This window comes from Felis catus, chromosome C1 (assembly GCF_018350175.1).
Source record: "Felis catus isolate Fca126 chromosome C1, F.catus_Fca126_mat1.0, whole genome shotgun sequence".
NCBI classification, from domain to species: Eukaryota; Metazoa; Chordata; class Mammalia; order Carnivora; family Felidae; genus Felis; species Felis catus.
In genome coordinates this window covers 60,361,394-60,382,594 of record NC_058375.1, presented here as the reverse complement: position 1 = coordinate 60,382,594, position 21,201 = coordinate 60,361,394, and the positions used below count along the sequence as shown (strand labels likewise).

Below are 21,201 nucleotides of genomic sequence, written 5' to 3'. Positions count from 1 at the left end.
TTCCCCCCACCCCCACCTATGGAAAAAACAAATGTTAATATCTCTTTTCAATGCTTTTGAGATTTCAGGAAACTTGGAGAAAATTACCAAGGAAACCATCATGTCTGTAAAAATATAACTTAAGTAAGACACAGACAAACTGAATTTATATGTGTGTGTGTGTGTATATATATTCAATTTTTCTTTGTTAGTATAGAGACGAGAAGCCAGCTATAGAGTCTACTGTTCTGGAATGAGTTCACTATACCTATATTCAAAGAATTTCAGCAGTAGTAGGTATTTTGCATGTAATTTGGAATCCTAGTGTTTCCCATGTGTCAATATAAAATTGCTGGAACTTTAAAGTTTCTCTCTCTCCATGTAGGTACATGAGTGTGTTTGTCCCAGCTCAAAAGTGATTAAAAATAATTAAGAAAAATACAAACCAAGCAAAAGCACATTGTAATTCACACAAGAGCTACTCCTTCTATCGATATATGAGAGAAGAAAGAACAGTAAAGAAAATCTATGAACTACATATGCTAAAATCTCTGAACTATTTATGTTAATCATAACAGGAGTAAAACCATGAATGAAAACCTGACCAGAAGTAAAATCAGTAGGAGCCTGAATGACCACAAACCAAACATCAATATCTTAAGGAAAAATTAATATAATTAAATATATTCTTGAAAGAAGCAAGCAAAGACAGGTTAGAAAAAGATGCTTCTTCATAGTTACAGAAAAGAAACTGTAGATAGCAAAATTTTTGTAAAACATTTTTCTTAGTGTTTCTAAACAAGAGAACAGAGCTATCCTGAATGTACAAAAAAAAATTGTATTCAGTTGTCAAATGTCTACCAGAATTTTGAAAGAAAAGCTATAATATGGATACTGTTTCCCTATATCTCATTCTTCCCTCTGAAATAGACTTGCAGAAAACAATTCAAATTAAACAGCACCAAGTCCCAGAAATATATGACAGTCGTAGTGTACATGCTATTTCTTTGATCTTCCCAAGAATTCTGTGAGATACCAATGTTCCATTTTCTGATTAAGAAAAACAAGGTATGGAAAAAACAAGAAACTTGCATAAAGTTATCTTAACTTTATAAATAATCAGAAGTATCTGCTTTCTATTTTCTGAAAGTTTGTGCATAATTGATATTTCTTTAAATATTTGGTGGAATTCACTAGTGAAACCAACAGGACCTGTAGTTTTCTTTGTGTGTATTTCAATAATATTCAACTCCTTTTTAATAGATTACATGTGTAGCTTTTTGCCAGTTTGGATAGTTGTGTTTTCCAAGGAATCACTCTATAGAGTAAAATTGTCAAATCTATTAACATTAAGTTGTATACAATATTTATCTATAATTTTCATTGTCCATAGGACCTTTAGTGTTTTCTCTTTTTGTCTTAATCTTGCTGATAATAAGTTTTGTCAGCATTATTCATCTTTTCTTATAATTAGTTATGGGATTTACTTTTCTCTATTTTTTTATTTTATATTTCATTTATTTCTTTTTTTTATTTTTTTTTATTTTTTTTTCAACATTTATTTATTTTTGGGACAGAGAGAGACAGAGCATGAACGGGGGAGGGGCAGAGAGAGAGGGAGACACAGAATCGGAAACAGGCTCCAGGCTCTGAGCCATCAGCCCAGAGCCTGACGCGGGGCTCGAACTCCCGGACCGCGAGATCGTGACCTGGCTGAAGTCGGACGCTTAACCGACTGCGCCACCCAGGCGCCCCTATTTCATTTATTTCTAATCTTATCCTTACTATATCTTTTTGTCTAATTTGGATTTAAACTGCTTTTAATTTTTTGGTTCCTCGAAATATAACTCCAGATCATTGATTTTCAGCCTTTATACTTTTTGATTATTTGTATTTAAATTTATGAATTTTTCTTTATACACTGCTTTAGCTACATTGCATAAATTTAGATACATTGTGTCACCAACTTTAGCATTATTTTCTACTTTTTTTTTACAAATTATTCTTTGACCCCTGAGCTATTTTGAATTATGTTAATTTCAAAATATTCGGGAATTTTTTAGATACCTTATTTCCTTGGTTTCCAATAATTTTTGTTCAAAACATTCTACAAATTTTTATTTTGAAATAGACTGAGACTTAGTGAGTCTTTTATATTACAGAGGGCAAATGTATAATCTGTCCTGGCTTCAATTCCATATATATACTTCTAAACAATGTATATTTGTCAGCTGTTGGTTTTATTTGAAAATACCCTTAATTGGGTCTTATTTATGAAGGATATCTTCATTGGATACAGAATTCTAGCTTAACCTTTTTTTCTTTTCTCTCCTCTCTCTCTTCTTTTGTACTTTAATAATGAGGTTTCTTTATCTCCTGGCTTCCACCATTGCTACTGAGAATTCAGCCATCGTTCTTAGAGTTCAATAGAACTTCGTTCTTAGAGACACAATGAGTCTTTCTTTCTATTTTACTGGCCTTTTAGTCCATTTCTTACAAGTTCTCCGCTTTTTAGTACCTTGCCTGCAAGTCTCAGCTAACTCAGCATCCCCTGATTGCACTTTTCACTCGAGGGCTCCAACTCCTTATACTGTGTAGGGAAGTGTCCCACACAGAAAGCAGGGTAAAACATTATGCTCATATCACATGTTTTCTTTCTTTCACAATCTTATGCTGCCTGTTATCCAATGCTTGAAGTCCACTGTTCAGATATTTTGTCCAATTTTATAGTTGTTAAGTAAGTGAGGGTAAGTAAATCCAATACCACCTTTGCTTTTGTACCATGGAAATCATAGTTTAACGAGGAAATAAACAATAAACAAGACCATTAATTTAAAAATGTCTATGTTAGATACTAAGCACTAAGGATGGTATAAATCAGAAACATGAAGAAGATGGCATATGTATGGTGGAGAGGGAGGTTGGGGGTGGTAAGTGAAGTAGTTGCTCTTTTTAAGAATTAGCCAAAGAAAAGTGAATGTGAAAATGACATCGGCAGAGAGTTAAGAGACAATCAGTTAAGGTCCTTGGTGGGAAGGACCTTCTAGGTAAAGGAGCAGCCAGTGCAAAGGATATGCAGCAGTGTTGCTAGAAAAGAAAAGTGGCCACCAAGATTGGAGGTAAGGAATAAGGGGAGGAGTGCTGGCAGATGAATTTAGAGATTTAAATGAGGACTAGATTATGTAGTATTTTACAGATCATTTTTTTTAACCTTTATTCACTTTTTGAGAGACAGAGACAGAATGTGAGCAGGGCAGGGGGAAGGGAGAGAGGTAGAGACAGAATCCAAAGCAGGCTCCAGGGTCTAAGCTGTCAGCACAGAGCCCCACACGGGGCTTGAACTCACAACTGTGAGATTATGACCTGATCTGAAGTCGGACGCTTAACCGACTAAGCCACCCAGGTGCCCCTACAGATAATTTAAAAGGCTACTGCTTTCTTTGAGTGAAGAAGGCCAGCAGAGGGCCTTGAGCAGAGATAGTTTACTATGCCTGGTTTTATGTGCCACAAATAGTCCCTGTGAACCAAATTTACGATTCTAAAATAGACTTGAGTCCTAGAAATGTGGTGTTTGTTGCAAAGTTTCTGTATTTGGAGGACATTTTACCTGACTGGGACATATCCCAGGCTGTCTTGATTTAGCATGACTTTGAGGACCTTGGGCTTGTCTCAAAATGTCTCTGGTTCTCATTCAAACAATTCTCTGTATATTCACAGGCCAGTTGCTAAACAAAATTATGCTAGTTAGCTATTGTAGTAGTAAAAATATCTTCTAAGTTCTCAGGCACAAGAGTTTCTAAAGTAGGGGGCATTCTCTTGTCATTTAGTTTTCTGACTTATAGAATAGTGACTGTGCAGTGGTCTTGAGTGATGAGTTTATACACACATCACCCATAGAAAGCATATCAGTTTGACTGCTTGGGTTATAAAGGAAATACTCATTCCAAGTGACTTAAACAATAAAGGGAAATCATTGGCTTATAAAAATTGAAGGTCTAGTAGTTCAAGAAGGTCATCAAGGATCCAGTTTTTTCAGACTTAGTTTTACCATAAATAGAGCTGGATTCACTCTAAAGTTGGCTCCCCTCTGAGTCCTTGTGTGGATGCCAGCAGTTGCCACATTCTCATTCAGTAGGAGAAAGAATATCATCTCAAGATCACCGAATAAATATCTAACTTTCCTATTAGTTGAAACAATTCTAAATAGATTCCTGTGTTGAGAGGAGTGTCATGTTCTGATGGGCTTAGACCTGGGTTGTCTGAAACATTGTATAAAGGTGAATAGGACAATATTGAGTGACTTAAATAACTAGCAGCCTATCAGTTATGTTAGAAGTATAATCAGGGCACCTGGGTGGCTCAGTTGGTTGAACGTCCAACTTCAGTTCCAGTCATGATCTCACAGCTCCTGAGTTCGAGCCCCGTGTGGGGCTCTGTGCTGACCAGCTCAGAGCCTGGAGCCTGCTTAGGATTCTGTGTCTCCCTCTCTCTCTGCCCCTAACCCGCTCGCATTCTGTCTCTGTCTCTCTCAAAAGTAAATAAACATGAGAAAAAAAAAGAAGTATAATCAATCCTACCCTAAACAAAGCTGTTACTATGTGAGGAAGAATGGAGTGAATGCTACATAGACTGTACATAAAAGAGTAATCTCACCAGTGCCTGGACCTCTTCTTCTAGTGTATTCATGCCTAGAAAACTGACTTAACAGACTACAGCTTTCATCCTTACAAGTAGAGGCAAGGATAGAGATCACCAGTGTTGGGGTCCTCCTTGGAATTAATAGGCTTTACAAATGTTACAGAGGTGTTAATTTTAATGGCATAGGATTAGACTAAATTAGGGTAGGGTAAGTGGGATATTCATCTGCTAAAATTACCAACTATATCCAAAGAACAGAAAAACAAATTCCTTTTGTTGAAAAGGTAATTTTTATAACAATTTTTATAGGTCATTGTTTTTAAAATATTTATTTATTTATTTTTGAGAGAGAGCACAAGTGGAGGAGCAGAGAGAGGTAGATACAGAATTTGAAGCAGGCTGTGCTAACAGCTCAGAGCCTGACACAGGGCACAAACCCATGAACCATGAGTTATGACCTGAACCAAAGTCAGATGCTTAATGGACTGAGCCACCCAGGCACCCTGAAAAGGTAAATTTTTGAAGCAGTTTGGGCCACGAAGACAAACTCCTTTAATTACTTCATATCTTGGCTTTTGTTGAAGATATCTTATTTCAGAAACATCATTTTTTTAACAATATGAGAGCACAGTTGTTAAACTATAGTTTGGAAGTTGTCTTTGGAATTACAAGAGTAATTTTCACCAATGCCATTATGGTTGGTCTAGGAACTTCCTTAAGAACAAGTCTAGAGAACAGATCAAGGACACTTTGCAATAGTAAAAGCAATAATAATAATAATAATAAAACTCATATTTAATTGAGTACTTTCTGTGTAAGACTAAAGAAATTCATATACATTTACATATTTAATCTTCTCCATAATCCTATGAAAGCAAATGAGATACAGGGAAAGTAAGCACCTTGCCAATGGTCAACCAGCAAATAGAAAGCATAGCTGAAAGATGCTCTCAGGTGTTCTGACTTCAGTGGTCATACTCATGAGCATTTCACTTCTATCCAGAAGGTCATATAAGATCTTGTTCATTAGTTGCTACAAACAGTACATATAAATTGGTTTTGTATTCCTCATTTTCTGATCATTCCTGTACTTTTTGAAGGATTAACACTGGTTTAGCACAAAATTTCAGGACTAAAGACATATGTTCTGTGTTAATCAACATGGATCACGCACTCAGACGTTCTGGAAAAACATTCACATATAGGATTTATTTCACAGGAATGCAGGCCTTACACATCAAATAAACCAATAGTACCATTGTATGTGGTCTTGAGAGTCCTCTCCTTGACCTCCCTTGTTTGAAAACATATCTTGAGATGTGGAGTAGCTACTCAGCAACAACACTTGAGTTGTACATTTGCTAAAACTAAAAGAATGAAAAAAAAACAGCAAGAAAAGCTAGAACAGGGTAGGAGTAGAGGATAAGAAGTAGATTCAGTAAGCTGAATAAAAGATATAAAAAAGAATCATCATAATATGGAGATCGGCTTAAACAAGCTATAGAATTAAAAGTTCAGTCAGGAGAAAGGAAAGGGTCTTGGAAAAGAGAGAAGAAAATATTAGATCAAACATGCATGTGTATGGCCATTCTTGAAGAATTAAAAGGACAGAAAATGCTGACTTCTGGTGACTTTACCTGTTCCATGTGTCATAATGCATAGCCTAGTAAAATTCATCCATAGAGACAGAGAAATAATAGCAAACCTTGATGTACCCAAAATGATAACTTTTTCCTATGTAATACTCTCCAAACCAAAAATAATACCATTTCAGTCTCTGCTGTCTTTATCCCTTTCATTTCTGTTCACTAAAATCCTAATTATGCAGTCATATTCTGTTGCTTACTCCTTCAATCAAAAGCTACTGGGTATTTAGAATATACTGGGCTCTGTTCTCAGACTCTGGTTCTGTGGAGATGATAAAAGCACAACTCCTTCCCTCTTTGAGCTAACAATCCTTTGAAGGAGACAGAAACGTAATTCAAGAGTCAACAATCCAATGGCTGCCACGAAAGCAATATGAAAACTTATTCTTAGTTGACTGGAGAAAGGAAACACTTGATGAATAAATACTTAAAATTAACATGAGATGAAATTGAAAAGAACATCTGCTCAGAAATCAGGTAACCAAGAAAAGATTGGCATGAAAGGAATCCAGCAGAGGAGGGCAACAACACTACTAACTGCCTTTAGACATGACCAACCAGAGGACCTGAACTAGTTATCTTATCTTCTCCATAAAAAGGGAATAATAACAATAAAAACAAATGGCAGGGTCACCAACTCAGATATGAAAATTGCCAATAAAAAGCAATATATCAGACATATTAGGAAACAAACTTTGCTTTGGGAATGAATCATAGGCCCTTGTGATCACTGAAGCCTGTAATATAGCTGTAGAATATTTCAGCTACTTATTATTCCATCCTATCAGATTTAGAAAAACGACAGGCTGAATGCTTAGCCTGTCTAAAGCTATTTCAGAAATTAATTTCAAATATTAAATCAAGAACTGCTGCAACATATAAAGAAGCAAACAAGCTTGCTAAGCCAGAATAGTGACAATAAACTTGCATTGGGTCTACAGTGTTATAATCAATTTCTAATTGACTTACTAATTAAAGAAAATATTCTGTCATTTCTTTTCCTGTAGATAAAGATACTACTAAAATGTGTGAATTTACGTAGGGACTAAGGTTTATAGTCAAATGAAGCATTGCTATAGGTTAAAAAGTTTAACAGCCACTGTAAAAATATATTTTTACTTTAGATATGGATTCTCATTAACACATTAAGCCAGCTACCAAATTCTTAGGTATTCTTTTTCTAAAATAAGCCCATATTTATATTCAACCAACATGGCACAGCTACTTTACCAATATGGTACACAGTAATGAAGACTACAGATATATTGCCAACTAAATAAATGAAAAATACTAAGGTCTATTGTAACATGAATAGGTAAAAAGCAATGCTATTCTGTGACTAAAATTTATTTATGAGAATACATGCACATACACACACAAAACATAAATATATACTCACACTTTATTCTTTTATTTGGAGACAAGGTTTTCTTTCATTTCAGGCTGGACATATTGGGGCCAATTATTTTATAATCATATAAATCACATTCTCTTGTTTTAGTAAAGAAACATGTTTTAAATTATTCTAAACAGATGGAAATTTGTCTTATTCTAGTGAACATCAACATTTTTTCCTCTCAGTTACTTACTTCCATATTCTCTCTCTCTCTCTCTCTCTCTCTCTCTCTCTCTCTCTCTCTCTCTGTCTCTCTCTCTCTCTCTCACACACACACACACCTTTGATTTTTACTTACATAGAATAAGCAGAATACAGTTTCAATTTGGCTAATCATAGTTAATTCAAACAAAATAAATGATTACAGAGATACTGTCTCAACCTTCTGGGAATTGTCTTCACTTGCACACCATTTACCAAAAGAGAGCTTCTACATAAGACTCACATGATACTACCCACTGTCTACCATTATTTGATCTAGGAATGTGCAACTTACTGAGTCTGAGACAGCAGTCACAGTCATCCCTGATGAACTCAAATTTTAAAGTAGGAAATAATACATTAGGAGCCATGAAAGTTAATTGCATTAATGGCTGTCCTTTACAGAGAAAGATCACAAAATCCTTTCATAGAGTCATGAAAAATGTCCTGTGTCTTTGTTTTCCAACTCATGTTGGAATATGGCAAAGTCTTTTAAACAAGTATCTTGCCAATAAATTTCTTTTCTCTTAATATTGCCAAAACACTGCAACCAAATCATATTAAGGAATAAAATTTGGCTTCTGGTTTGTCCCGTTTTTGCCTCTGTGAACACACAACCTACCTTATTGTTGCCAAATTTCCACTTGTTATTAAATAAAAGTAACCTGTTTTTATCATTTTGGCACATGGCTGTGATGACCAATCTCTGGTCTAAGATTCTAAGCAAAGTTTCTTTTCCAGACTGAATGAGGATAATCCCTTTCCTTAATTATTTTACTTACCTGCTAGCTTTTTTTTTTACTTTACAAAGTCCATTTCAGTTGAGTATTTCTTATCTTTCAACACTAACAACTCATATAGTTATCCAAATATGTTCCCGTCAAAAAACTGTAAGCCCACATCCAAACCCAGTACATTCAAGAAGCAAAGAAGTTGTCAAAGTGTAAATTCTGTAATGTCTGCCACTAGCAAACTTACCTTTTTAATTGATTCCAGAAGAAGTACAGCATCGACAGTCACTAAAAGTAAAACAGAAAAAAAAAACCACACATTTAGTTTTTGAATAAGCACTGGGAAAACAGACTATGAAGAATTACACTATTGTAATGGATGCTGTGAATAGCTTAAGGAAGACTTATTCTTCCAGCTTCTGGGAATGCTACCTGTGTTGTTCAAAGTCATGCCTCCTTCCTGAGGAATGGTATGTCCAATGACTTGGTTGATAGGAAAATAGAGACCCAGGCCTCTCACCGCAGCAAGACACAATTCTGATGGGCCATCCCAACTGAAGAGCTCTCCATAGGGTTGGCTGAAACCTTGCTGTGACTACCCTGCTACCCATTCTCTCCCACAGCCCTGTCCTATTTCTGTCCCTTTCCTATATAGGTATTGATTCTAACTGTACTTCCTAATAAACTTCTTACTTTTTTTAAAAGTTTATTTGAGAGTGCACACATGCAAGTGGGGGCAAGGGAGGGACAGAGAGAGAAGAGGAGAGAGAATCCCATGCAGACTCCCCACTGTCAGTGCAGAGCCTGACATGGTGCTTGATCTCAGGAACCATGAGCTCATGACTGAGCAGAAATCAAGAGTCAGATGCTTAGCAGACTGAGCTACCCAGGCACCCCTAAACTTCCCATTCTCTATTCTCTGTCAGAGTCTGCTTGCCCAACCTGCAACATTTACTTAGAAGAAAGAGATTAGAGGGAAAAAACATATCACATTTAAATAAATAAATACATAATATATAAATACATAAATAATAGTTACTTTTTTAACTTTCCCATGTACAATGTACAGTATACTAAATATTTTACTTAGTAATATTAAATGCTTTATATACTAATACTAAATATCTTACTTTCATTACTTTTGAGCTTTGGCATATGCATTACACTACACATGAGGAAACTTAACCTTATAAAGTTAAAGCAATTTGTCCAATATGAAATAGCCAGACAATAGGCAGAACTAAGAGTCAAAACCCAGTAAGCTTACCTGAAAACCCAATTCCCTCACCACTTTGGTATATATTATCGCATATCTCAAATCAGAAGAATCTACTTTTCAAAAATGAGACTGTAACATATATTTCCTGTGCCACAATTCTCCTTTCCTAAGGTGTCATCTGAGAGTCCAGGATTGATTAGAATAATATTCTAGTCAACACCTAGCCAGTGCCAGGAACTACTTGCTAATGAGTTTTTATATGCCACTTTCTATTATTTGGGCTTTTTCAGCACTTCATTTGCTTTGCAGCACACAGCTCAATGTGTTGAGATATCATGTGTGGTCACTGTTTATAGAGTTAAAATCTTTGGAGATTGAGAATATCATTTACAGAAGGCAGATAAGTAATTGACTAATGGTGGGAGAACAGATTAATCAAGTCAATCATTACATGGATAATTTGATGCTCACATGCATCTGAAAACAGACAAAACTGCCTTATTCCCATTTTCAGACACCACTAAATCCAATTTTGAAAGATTTTAAGACAAAGTACATAAGGTTTGTAAGTCTAGGTAACTTAACCAAGACTTAAGCAATAAAAAGAAGCTTGAACTCAGCTCACTTTTTGTGCTTTGATATATCTTTTCCAATTAAAATATAATTGACCTCTAATGTGTATCAATAACACAGAAAGCCAAAAAAGAACAAGAATTCCTTTCATTGGCCTTAGTGCTTTTGGTTTATTTGAAATAAATATATCTAAACATTATGAGTTTCCATTTAATATATAAAAGTTTAATATTACCTAGAACAATTGCTTGAGAAATGGCAAAATTAATCTTACTATTAAAGAGATATTTAAGCAACATTTGTTAGGTTAACTCACATTAAGAGTGATTTCTCACTTGCTTGGTTCATTTTATTTAAACAACAGCATTCCATATCTCAACAAATGGAAAAAAATCAGGATTTCAAGTTGTATATTTTTTGGAGCTACAATCAGACAATGTTTTTAAAATAATCAAATATTGGGCTATCGAGAATTTAAACCTTGAGTCTCATTCTTAGAGCACCTGGATAATAGATTTCATGCCTTATTAAAGTACTTAAGCAATTATAATGAAAGATATATTTAGTTCTTTTCATTTAGAAGGAAATGATATTTCATTTCAGGTTATCAGTATAGAAAAACTATATTTGCAATATGATCAAATGTATCATCTATCAAGTACAATTGTTAAGCTATACAAGCCATGAAATTTGAGTAAATCTGTCTTCTGAAATAGAAAAAAAGAAATATAGAACTTTTATTATATATTACCTATTCACATTGGCACATGTGTAATGTCAAGAAGGTATTGTTAATTCTGGGAGTTTCTACATATTTCAGTGTACTTAATCTTTGCTCACCTTACCAAAACATCTGAAGCTATGGTCACTGAGTCTGCAGATATTTATTGAGTTAACCACTTTGAATCAACAGACAGAAATGCTTAGAATTTACATTGTCTTAGATGCACAATCTAGGTTAATACATCAGAATGCATGGTATAATGACGCATACTAGCAAACTATAAATGGAAGCATTTATCCATGTATCCAACTTAGATATGCACAAGTCTTGAGGGCAATCCAAGATAGAAAATTAACTATGAAATATTAAATAACTCCCCAGGATCTCATAGCTAATGAATATCAAAACTCATATACCTTCCAAGAGGAAGAATTCATGTTTGAGGTTTTTATTTCATATTAAAATAATTAATTGTAATTATAAGAAAACCCAGATTGTAGGAGGGAGGCACAACTGTGCTGCGTTGTTCAAAGAATTTGACTCATTTCATTTGGGAAATCATGGTCATCTACTTGGCTTAGGAAAACATTTGAGCTAAATCTCTACATGTCCTTTAGTTAAAAACCAAGAATCCAGAAACATAAAAGTAAGCTCTCGATAAAGAATGAAGATGGCTTCCATCAAATTAGTAGGATTTGTCAATGGAACAATCTTAGTAGGCCAAGAAGAAACAGGATATGATGACCGGAAATGTCCACTAAGTCAGTGGACGCTGTTGACTGAGATATTACAAAATTAAACATTTGTTGATCCTTTTTGTGTGTGTGTGATAACTATGAGGTGTTTTATATACATTATCACATTTAAAATCCTAATAATCTTAGGAGGTGTGTCTTTTTCTATTATTATCATTATAAATGAGGTAACTAAAACTAAAAAAAGATTAAATGTAAGGGGATACAAAAATATACAAGCATTTACATCTCCCCATTCTTCTTCTTAAAGGGGCTGATTCCTTTGCTGCCTTAAAACCTTCCACAGGATGCTTGACTCTCAGCTTTGTTCCACTGAGCTGAGTGTTGAGGTGAAGTCCAAGTAGAATTGGGAAGTCAAGAGAAAGAAAAAAATCAGTTTATATTAGATTGTAGAGACACAGATAAGTGGACAAAAAATGAACTCAGAGGATTCAAGAGAAGAGAGAAACAACCATTTGAAAAAGAGCTCCACTGAGGGAAACCAAGAGAAGTGTGAGAGCCTCCATAAAGGGTAGAACTTTTTTTTTGTCAAAAGGGCAGTCATATTCTAACAGGATTTTTGAGATGTTTCCGATGTTACATAGCTGATGCTTCCCTGATTTTAAAAGAAAGGCCTATGGTTTTCCTCAATAGTTTGCAGTACAAGAGGATCTTTTCATATCAATTGATTGATGAGATTTGCGTTTTTTTTTTCCTTTTTTAAAAAATCTTTTAAAAGGTCTGTAAATTTATTTTTGAGAGACAGAGAAACAGAGTACAAGTCGGGGAGGGGCAGAGAGAGAGGGAGACACAGAACCCAAAGCAGGCTCCATGCTCTGAGTCATCAGCACAGAGCCTGACATGGAGCTCAAACACACAAACCATGAGATTATGACCTGAGCAGAATTCAGATGCTTCGACTGAGCCACCCAGGCACCCCGTGATTTGGTTTAAAGAGAAGCAAGTCATGAAAGGGTAGTTCACTGTCAATTTAATGTGGAAATTATTCGCATTCATACAACTAGTAAGTAGTAGAACTACAATTCCATCCTATGTCTGTCAACTTCAAGTCTCTATCATTAACCATCTTCCTATATCAATTTTGTCTCCTAAGTTCCTCTTTCCTCTAGAGGATAACATTCACTTTCTTTAAAGGAAAAGGGTTGTCAATGAGTTAGGCATCAAAGAACAAACATAAACAGCCACTGGCACAGCCCAACTCATTGCTAGATTATTAAATTATCTACTACTTAAAATGTGTGAATACTTCCTCTGGCATTGCAACATTCAACAAATAATTTAAAATTACAGGGGTGCCTGGATGGTGCAGTTGGTTAAGCGTCTGACTTCAGCCAGGTCACGATCTCGCAGTCCGTGAGTTCGAGCCCCGCGTCAGGCTCTGGGCTGATGGCTCAGAGCCTGGAGCCTGTTTCCGATTCTGTGTCTCCCTCTCTCTCTGCCCCTCCCCCGTTCATGCTCTGTCTCTCTCTCTGTCCCAAAAATAAATAAAAACGTTGAAAAAAAAATTAAAATTACAGATTTTTAAATTACAGTTTCAATAGCTGAGGCAAGGCTTTTGCTATAGAAGATAGGAATAACTCTCCCACTCCAAAAGGAAATGCCAAATCTGGGCAGACAAAAGTACAACAGATAACCAATATATTTCAGAACAAAAATAGAATGGCTATAGAAAATACCAGAAGAGGCAAGAGGATTTAAAAAAAAAATGAGGGAGTCAAAACATGAGCAGAGCCTTAGGGATAACCAGGATTTTGCAGTAGAAAGGGTACTTGTAAGGTATTAGAGACACAGAGACAAGTATATACAAAAGAGACACCTGTGGGACATGTGGGTGGCTCAGTCAGTTAAGCGTCCATCTCTTGATTTCAGCTCAGGTCATGATCACATCGTTCATGGGTTGGAGCCCGCATTGAGCTCTACATTGACAGTGTGAAGCCTGCTTGGGATTCTTTCTCTCCCTCTCTCCACCCCTTCCCCACTAGTGTGCACTCGCTCTCTTTCAAAATAAATAAACATTAAAAACAAAATTTTTTAAAAAAATGGAAGGACCTTTAACAAAAGACACTTGTCAAAGTTGCCACATTTTTGAAGACTAATGATAAACACAATTTCTCTTTCTCTATTCATAAACTTATTTGGTTTCAAAACACTAGATTTTCAGCTAAGGTTATTTTATTTAGTTGCCTTGCTTCCTTATAAATGTTGCCAGCCTTCAGAGTAATTGTGACTATTTATCCAAAGAATTTTTGTTTGACCTGATATATGAAGAAATCCAAAATACTTAAGTGTGTTATATGTGTTATCAAATAAAACAATGTAGGAAGAAATAATCTTAGGAAAGGATTACTAGTAATTTAACAATTCCATGAGTTTTTTTGTGAATTTTTAATATTTTCACCATTTTGCCATCTTGCATTCAACCTTTTGCTTAAGACTTATTTTATCTTCTTTATGTGAAACAATTTTCATTAATTATGGTCTCCAAACTTGAATCATTTTGAAGTTATATCAGAAGTTCAGACTACATTTTATTTTCATTGCTCTGCTTAGGCTTGCTGCAGTATTATGGTCCTCAATCTAAAAGAACCTGACAAGTTTCCTTCTGAAATCAATGTTCTTTAGAAGTAAGTCCCTCAAAGTTCCTGTTAGTAAGAGTGATACCTCCTAATGCTAGTCTATACATACCCTCTTTAACAGCCAAGGCTATAAGATGACTCCTCACAGCTCCTTGGCTTTGTCCATAAAAACAGATACTTTTGGCCATACCATATATTCATACTTAACCTGTCTTCCAAATCAATCTATACTTAACCTGTATTCTTAATACATGTGTATGTATATTTCAAAAAGAATTCTGCTTTCATAAAACTTGTCTAGACTCTTTTCTCTAAAATATATAATGTAATACTAGAAACATAGATCACCCCCCCCCCCAGTATTTACTGCTATCTAGTAAATTGCCTTTAAAAAGCAGGTATTCAATAAATTTGTGTTGATTTATTGTTCTTTTCAGTTGCACAAAGTTTGTGATAAACATTCCCTATAGTTCTTTGAGAGCAAAAGGGAAATTGTGTCTCCATAGGTTCCTTAGAAACAATGAGTCTCCAGCCAGATCATGCATGATTTGCCTTTGAACCAGCCAGAGGGTAAGTAGCAGAAGGAACATTTTCTCATTTCCGTGACCAGAAAGATGCATTCCTTTTACCTTCCTAAAGTCAGAGGATGAAATCATAGTCAATATATCTTAGCACATGAACTATTAAGTACATTTTTCTTTGTCTATAGAAATCAATGGAACACATAAAACTACTGTTTGTTCTCCCCTTCTTAGAAAAAAATGTAGAGTGGAGGCTTCTTTAATAAACAAAACAAAAAACAAAACAAAAAAACTGTCATTTGGATCAATTGTTTCTTTCTCCTACCAGTATAATAAGTGCCATTTGTATAAGCCAAATTATATGAGGCTGTGGGCTGGGTGAGATTGTGGGTATTGGAGTTTAGCAGGAATAACATGCTTTTAGTCCTTAGAAAATCCATCACATTGTTCTTAGTGAAGAATCAAACTGTAGAGCTGAGTAGCTTGGAGAAACTGAAGTATCACCCACCCTCAAGGCAAGGGAGGGAGACTAAGCTCTACTTCCTGAAAAGGGAAGTACCTACATATATCATATCTTATTCTTCTATAAGGAAAAATACTCTCTTCTCCCCCATTTATTTATTTATTCAATCTTTTATTTATATCATCATGGGTTCATGTATATTTATTTTTTACTTCAGGTTATAGTCTACTACTGTGTTATTTATTTATTATTTATTCTGTTGCTCAAATTGTTACAGATTTGGCCTCTGGGAGCTCTTTCATTTTGACTGCTGTATCCCTTTGACATGCCCCATCCTTTTGTACTTTGAACGCTTCCTTACTAAAGGTACTACAAGATGCTCCAGGCTCATTGTATGTTTTCACTGCCATGGCATTACAATTGAATTGAATTTTTAATTTCATAAAACAAGTTGACAGAGTTCTGTGCTCAATCCCCTCAGAAGCTGTGGTCTCCTATTATCCTGAGGTGACCTAGAGAAGCAGTAATTTTTGTCTCATTGAATTTTAAGAGTCAGACCATGAATGCACTATTCCAAGCCTGACTCAAAGTCCCTATGAGCTATAATATTACCACATCAATCCAATCTCCTCCCAGTTGAATATCTTCTGTCTTATGTGAGCGCTTTGTATTTGTCAGGGTCCCAGAAGGAAATGTACATCATGTGCAATCTGGTAATTTAAAAGTTTTGATAAAGGGTTATTTATAAAATGTAAGCAGTGTTTAACAAAATAACGAAGTAACCTAGGCCTAGTAAAAACAGGATGTATTCTATCATTTCTAAGCCTTTAAAGGGCAGTGGTGGGAGTGCTTACCAAAACCTGGTCGAAAAAGCTCTATGCAGAAAGACTCCTTAGAGAAAGGATGCAACCTACCCAATGCAACCAGCCCATTCTCCTGGCCTCTGAGTCCTTCCACCTTCAGATATCCTACTGGGAACTTCAGTTTGTTGAACTCTAAAGGAAGATGGAGAGCAAGGAAGGACATTGAGGCAGTTAATTTCCCAGGCCCAAAGTAGGTGGAAAAGGGAGGACAGTGGATATATAGGGCAATATGGAAGACATGCAGTGTATTATTCTTATTCCAATAGCAGGCAAAAAAGGGATACTTCTTTCCTATTCTTATCTTCCAAAACTCCATAATATCATCACCATTTTCAGAGGCCAACTGGGATCAAGTTCAATACTGTATGACTGAAGAATCCAGATTATCTACATTTTGTGTGCCATAGGAACAGAATTCCAAATGAAAGAAAACAAAATGTTAAACCTAATGCAAAGTAGTGATAACAGCAAAATTAAGAAGAAAAAAGTTAGGGGCACCTGGGTGGCTCAGTCGGTTAAGCGTCCGACTTCAGCTCAGGTCACGATCTCGCGGTCCGCAAGTTCGAGCCCCGTGTGGGGCTCTGGGCTGATGGCTCAGAGCCTGGAGCCTACTTCTGATTCTGTGTCTCCCTCTTTCTCTGCCCCTCCCCCGTTCATGCTCTGTCTCTCTCTGTCTCAAAAATAAGTAAACGTTAAAAATTTTTTTTTTTTAAAAAGAAGAAAAAAGTTATAATCTAGCATAGAAGGCATGACCGGGTGAAAATTGTATAATTACACTGACTGGCTTTGTTGTTTAACACTGAGTCAGTCAGTCTCTCTCTCTCTCTCTCTCTCTCTCTCTCTCTCTCTCTCTCTCTCTCTTTCTCCCCCCTTATATCACTTTGCTCATTTCTATTCCCTACCCTAGTGCTATACTTAAGTACCTCATTCTTGGACTTCAGGAGCTATCTTCCTGTGTCCGCCCTGTAATCTGTCTTACACATTAAACCCTGAAATATATTTCCAAATAACAATTTCTATCATGTCACTCACACTTTTAATAAAACCTTCAACGGTTCACCAAGACGCACACACAAAAAATAACATTTAAAAGCCTCTATAATGAGGCTTTGGCTTAGTTTTACTTCACCTCTCCTCGCACAAATATTTGACATGTCACATACCCACTGAATACTTTCTGGTTCCCAATAAAACCCTGCAATCTGTGGTGTACCTACCACTGTTCAGATTTCATTCCTGGAAGGAATCCCTTTCCATCCAAATCTATCTATCCACGTCCTCCCACATTGTCTGTTCCTATTGTATGCCAAAGGCACAATGTTTCCAGTGGAGTACAGCTCCTTTAAACCTTAAAGCTTGCCCCCAATTCACACAACCACCATTTTCTCTGAATGAGATATAGGTCCATCATCTTTGTATTAACCAATCTACTTGCTCTGAATTACCTCATATTCTGCTTTAAGTTAGTTTCTGACTTTGAATCTCAACTTGTCCTTTGGAGCTTCTACTTGGCACTGTTTTTCTGGATTTGAATTTTTGCTGCCTTCTGCTGCCATGTTTTAGAGTCTTTTTCTAACTACTCTACTTGCAACTGTCCTAGGTGTATATTTGAAGCAGCCTACCCAACTCTGTGACTTTACATCCCAAGGTAAGCCCTCATAGTTTGGGATATAATGAGCCATTTCCAGACCCTGTAATCTTAGTCATCTTTGAAAAGCCAATACATACCAGTCTCTGACACAATAGTCATTGTATGCATAGATACATGAATAAATGAGTCTTTCAGTTTAATACTCTCCTTGCTTATTTTTTCATTTTATTTTGATTTTTTCTTTCTGATAACATATACCACTGTCTGACTTTTTTTTTTAATATATAAATTTGTGCTGGTGACTTTCTTGCTAGACCATGAGCCTCTGGACAGGGAGGAGGAAAGCAGACAAAACCATTGAATTGTTTTCTTCTTATTGTGGCATAGTGCATTGCATGTCAAAGGCATAAAAGAACAATCTGTATTGAATTCGATATTGAAATTTGTACATAATACCACATAGGAAGCTAAATTTGCAAGATATGAATAGGCTTGCCCTGCTGATAGAACAGTTCATCCAATAATAGTTTCAATTGTGAGTTTAAAAAAAAAAAGAAGCCATTGATTTTATGTATTTAGTAGATGATTTTGATTTTTATCAAAATAATTTGCTATCTTTAGTAGTCGGGGCTGAGAGAACATAAGTCTCTTATCCAGGCTATCACTGCTTTCATTCTTCTTCCTCTGCTACCCTCTCTTCTCCAAAGAAAAATGCAGCCAGAGATGGACTTTCAAAACCTACATGGCCCCACGTTATTTCTCTGCTCTTATCTCTCAGAAACATCCTGACCTCCCAGCTCTCTCAGAAACATCTGAAGTTCTTATTTGACACCATCTCCAAATAAGTTGTACCCCACTTGCTGCTCTCCAACAACACCAGTTCCCTTATTGTTCTCTGAATCTGCTCATTTGCTAAACTTGAATTTCCTTCTCAAGCTCTCTGTGCTTGTTTTTATCTCCCTCTGGAATGTTCTTTCCCCAAAATTCTTTTGGTTCATATCCACCCTTGATTCAAGTTTCTGCCCACTGTTTACCTCATCAGTGTGGCCTTTGCTGACCACTTTATCTAAAATAGTGCTCAAGAAACAATGTTACTATGGGGCGCCTGGGTGGCTCAGTCGGTTAAGCCTCCGACTTCGGCTCAGGTCATGATCTCACAGCCCCGCGTCGGGCTCTGCGCTGACAGCTCAGAGCCTGGAGCCTGCTTCGGATTCTGTGTCTCCCTCTCTGACCTTCCCCTGTTCATGCTCTGTCTCTTTCTGTCTCAAAAATAAATAAACATTAAAAAAATTTTTTAAAGACATAATGTTACTGTATTTTTATTTTTTCTTTATGGCAATTATTACCACCTAGCCAAATATGTATTTGCTTTTTTTTTTTTAATTTAAGTAATCTTTACACCCAACGTGGTGCTCCAACTCACAACTCTGAGATCAAGAGTCACATGCTCTACTGACTGAGCCAGCCAGGTGCCTCTGTTTATTTTTTAATTAACTGCCAACCTCTACTTGAATTTAAGCTTCAAAAGCAGAGATTTCATTTTGTTTGTTGCTATTTCCTCAGTGGCTAGAATACTCCCTGTACTATTTGAGGCTAATGGTTTGACTCCTGCTGTGGAAAGGTCAAGTATTTCCTTGCATATTCAGAAATATAATGAGTATTCAAATATCTGTTAAATATAAGAATAAAAGATTAATGTAAGTTTGGACATAGAAATCAGTGATCATGTCATCATAAGAGCATGTGTATATAAACTTCTTTAACACAGTCATGCCTACTTATCATTCTCTATATTTATTTTTCTAAATCATTGAATATTGTGTATATTCATGTAAGTTAATTTTGAACCATGCTATCCAATATGGAAGCACATGCTATTCTAGAACCATACTATCTCAATATAATTAAGAACTTCGGATGACTGTCAGGTATCAAATATGCGACAGGTTTTAAAGACTTAGAATGGAAAAAAATACAAAATACCTTATTAATGACCTTATATTGATTACATGGGGAAATACTAGTATTGTGAATATGAGTCAAATAATATATATTCTAAAATCAATTTTAATTATTTATTTTTACCTTTCTTAATGTAAAACACTTACTGCTAGCAACTTAAAATGATACATGTGGCTCTCTTCATTCTATCTCCATCTAATGGCACTGATACAAAACATTTGGATAGACTCAAACTCCTAGGGTCAAAATCCCTTGTTAGGTACTGGAGTACAGTTGCATTAAAGATGCTAAATATGTATATTTTTAATTTAACTACTGACTTACAACCAATCTACCACTAAATACCACAAAGTTTTTGTTTTCAGCTAATGACCTGGCATATCTATTTTATCAAGTAATGAAAAACGACTAAATTTTTTTAAAAAAAATTTTTTTAACATATATTTATTTTTGAGATAGAGAGAGAGACAGAGCATGAATGGGGGAGGGTCAGAGAGAGGGAGACACAGAATCCGAAACAGGCTCCAGGCTCTGAGCTGTCAGCACAGAGCCTGACGCGGGGCTCGAACTCACAAACCACGAGATCATGACCTGGGCCGAAGTCGGCCGCCCAACCGACTGAGCCACCCAGGCGCCCCAAAATGACTAAATTTTTAAGGCTTCTATATTTCTTTCCATGTTTCTGGATTTCTTAGTCTTTGCTGCTAAACAACTCAGAATCAAATTTAATTCTCAGCCCTGATTTTCTGATATCATTCTTTTCATCTTCTTCTTTTTGTGATTTCTAAGTAACTTCTAATATTTTTCTTGGTGTGTTATGATATAAAGATGTCACCTGTGCATCTAATTCTTTTAGGAAACAAATGGAAATGATAATGTATTTTTAACTAATTTCAATAATTATAATGTTACTACATATACCATATATTGAGCATTTATTATGCTATATACTTTTACTGAATATCTCTCAATTACCATAATGAACCCGCTGAAACACTCATGGAAGAAGTAACTGAAGCCTTCAGAAGTTGAAACTGTTTCAACATGTTGTGGTAAGGTATAGGATAGAAATATGGTACAAGACCATCTCCCAGGGTGGCTGGGTGGCTTGGTTGGGTAAGCATCTAACTCTTGATTTTGGCTCAGGTCACCTCACAGTTGGTGAGATCAAGCCCCGCATCCGGCTCTGCACAGACAGCATGGAGCCTGCTTGGGATTCTTTCTCAATCTCAAAATAAATAACCATTAAAAAAATCACTATCCGTGACAGAGACAGTCCTGTGATTACAATGCAACATTAGACCACGCTGCCAGGATTCCACTGGATTTAATATCTCAACACCAGCATAAAGAGCGAGGTGTT

The 21,201-nt window shown here is 35.9% G+C and overlaps 1 long non-coding RNA gene across 3 annotated transcripts in view; it reads right to left on the bottom strand.

Annotated features, from left to right (window-relative positions):
• LOC123379656 overlaps window positions 1-21,201 on the bottom strand; it is a 300,426-nt gene that overhangs the window by 151,408 nt on the left and 127,817 nt on the right. For 2 of the 3 annotated variants that reach the window (XR_006584393.1, XR_006584392.1), the window contains exons 3-4: window positions 16,337-16,417; window positions 8,839-8,879 (exon numbers count right to left, since the gene is read on the bottom strand). This is a non-coding gene — a long non-coding RNA (uncharacterized LOC123379656). The remainder of the gene's footprint in view (window positions 1-8,838; window positions 8,880-16,336; window positions 16,418-21,201) is intronic. The other variant, XR_006584394.1, reaches the window with a different exon arrangement.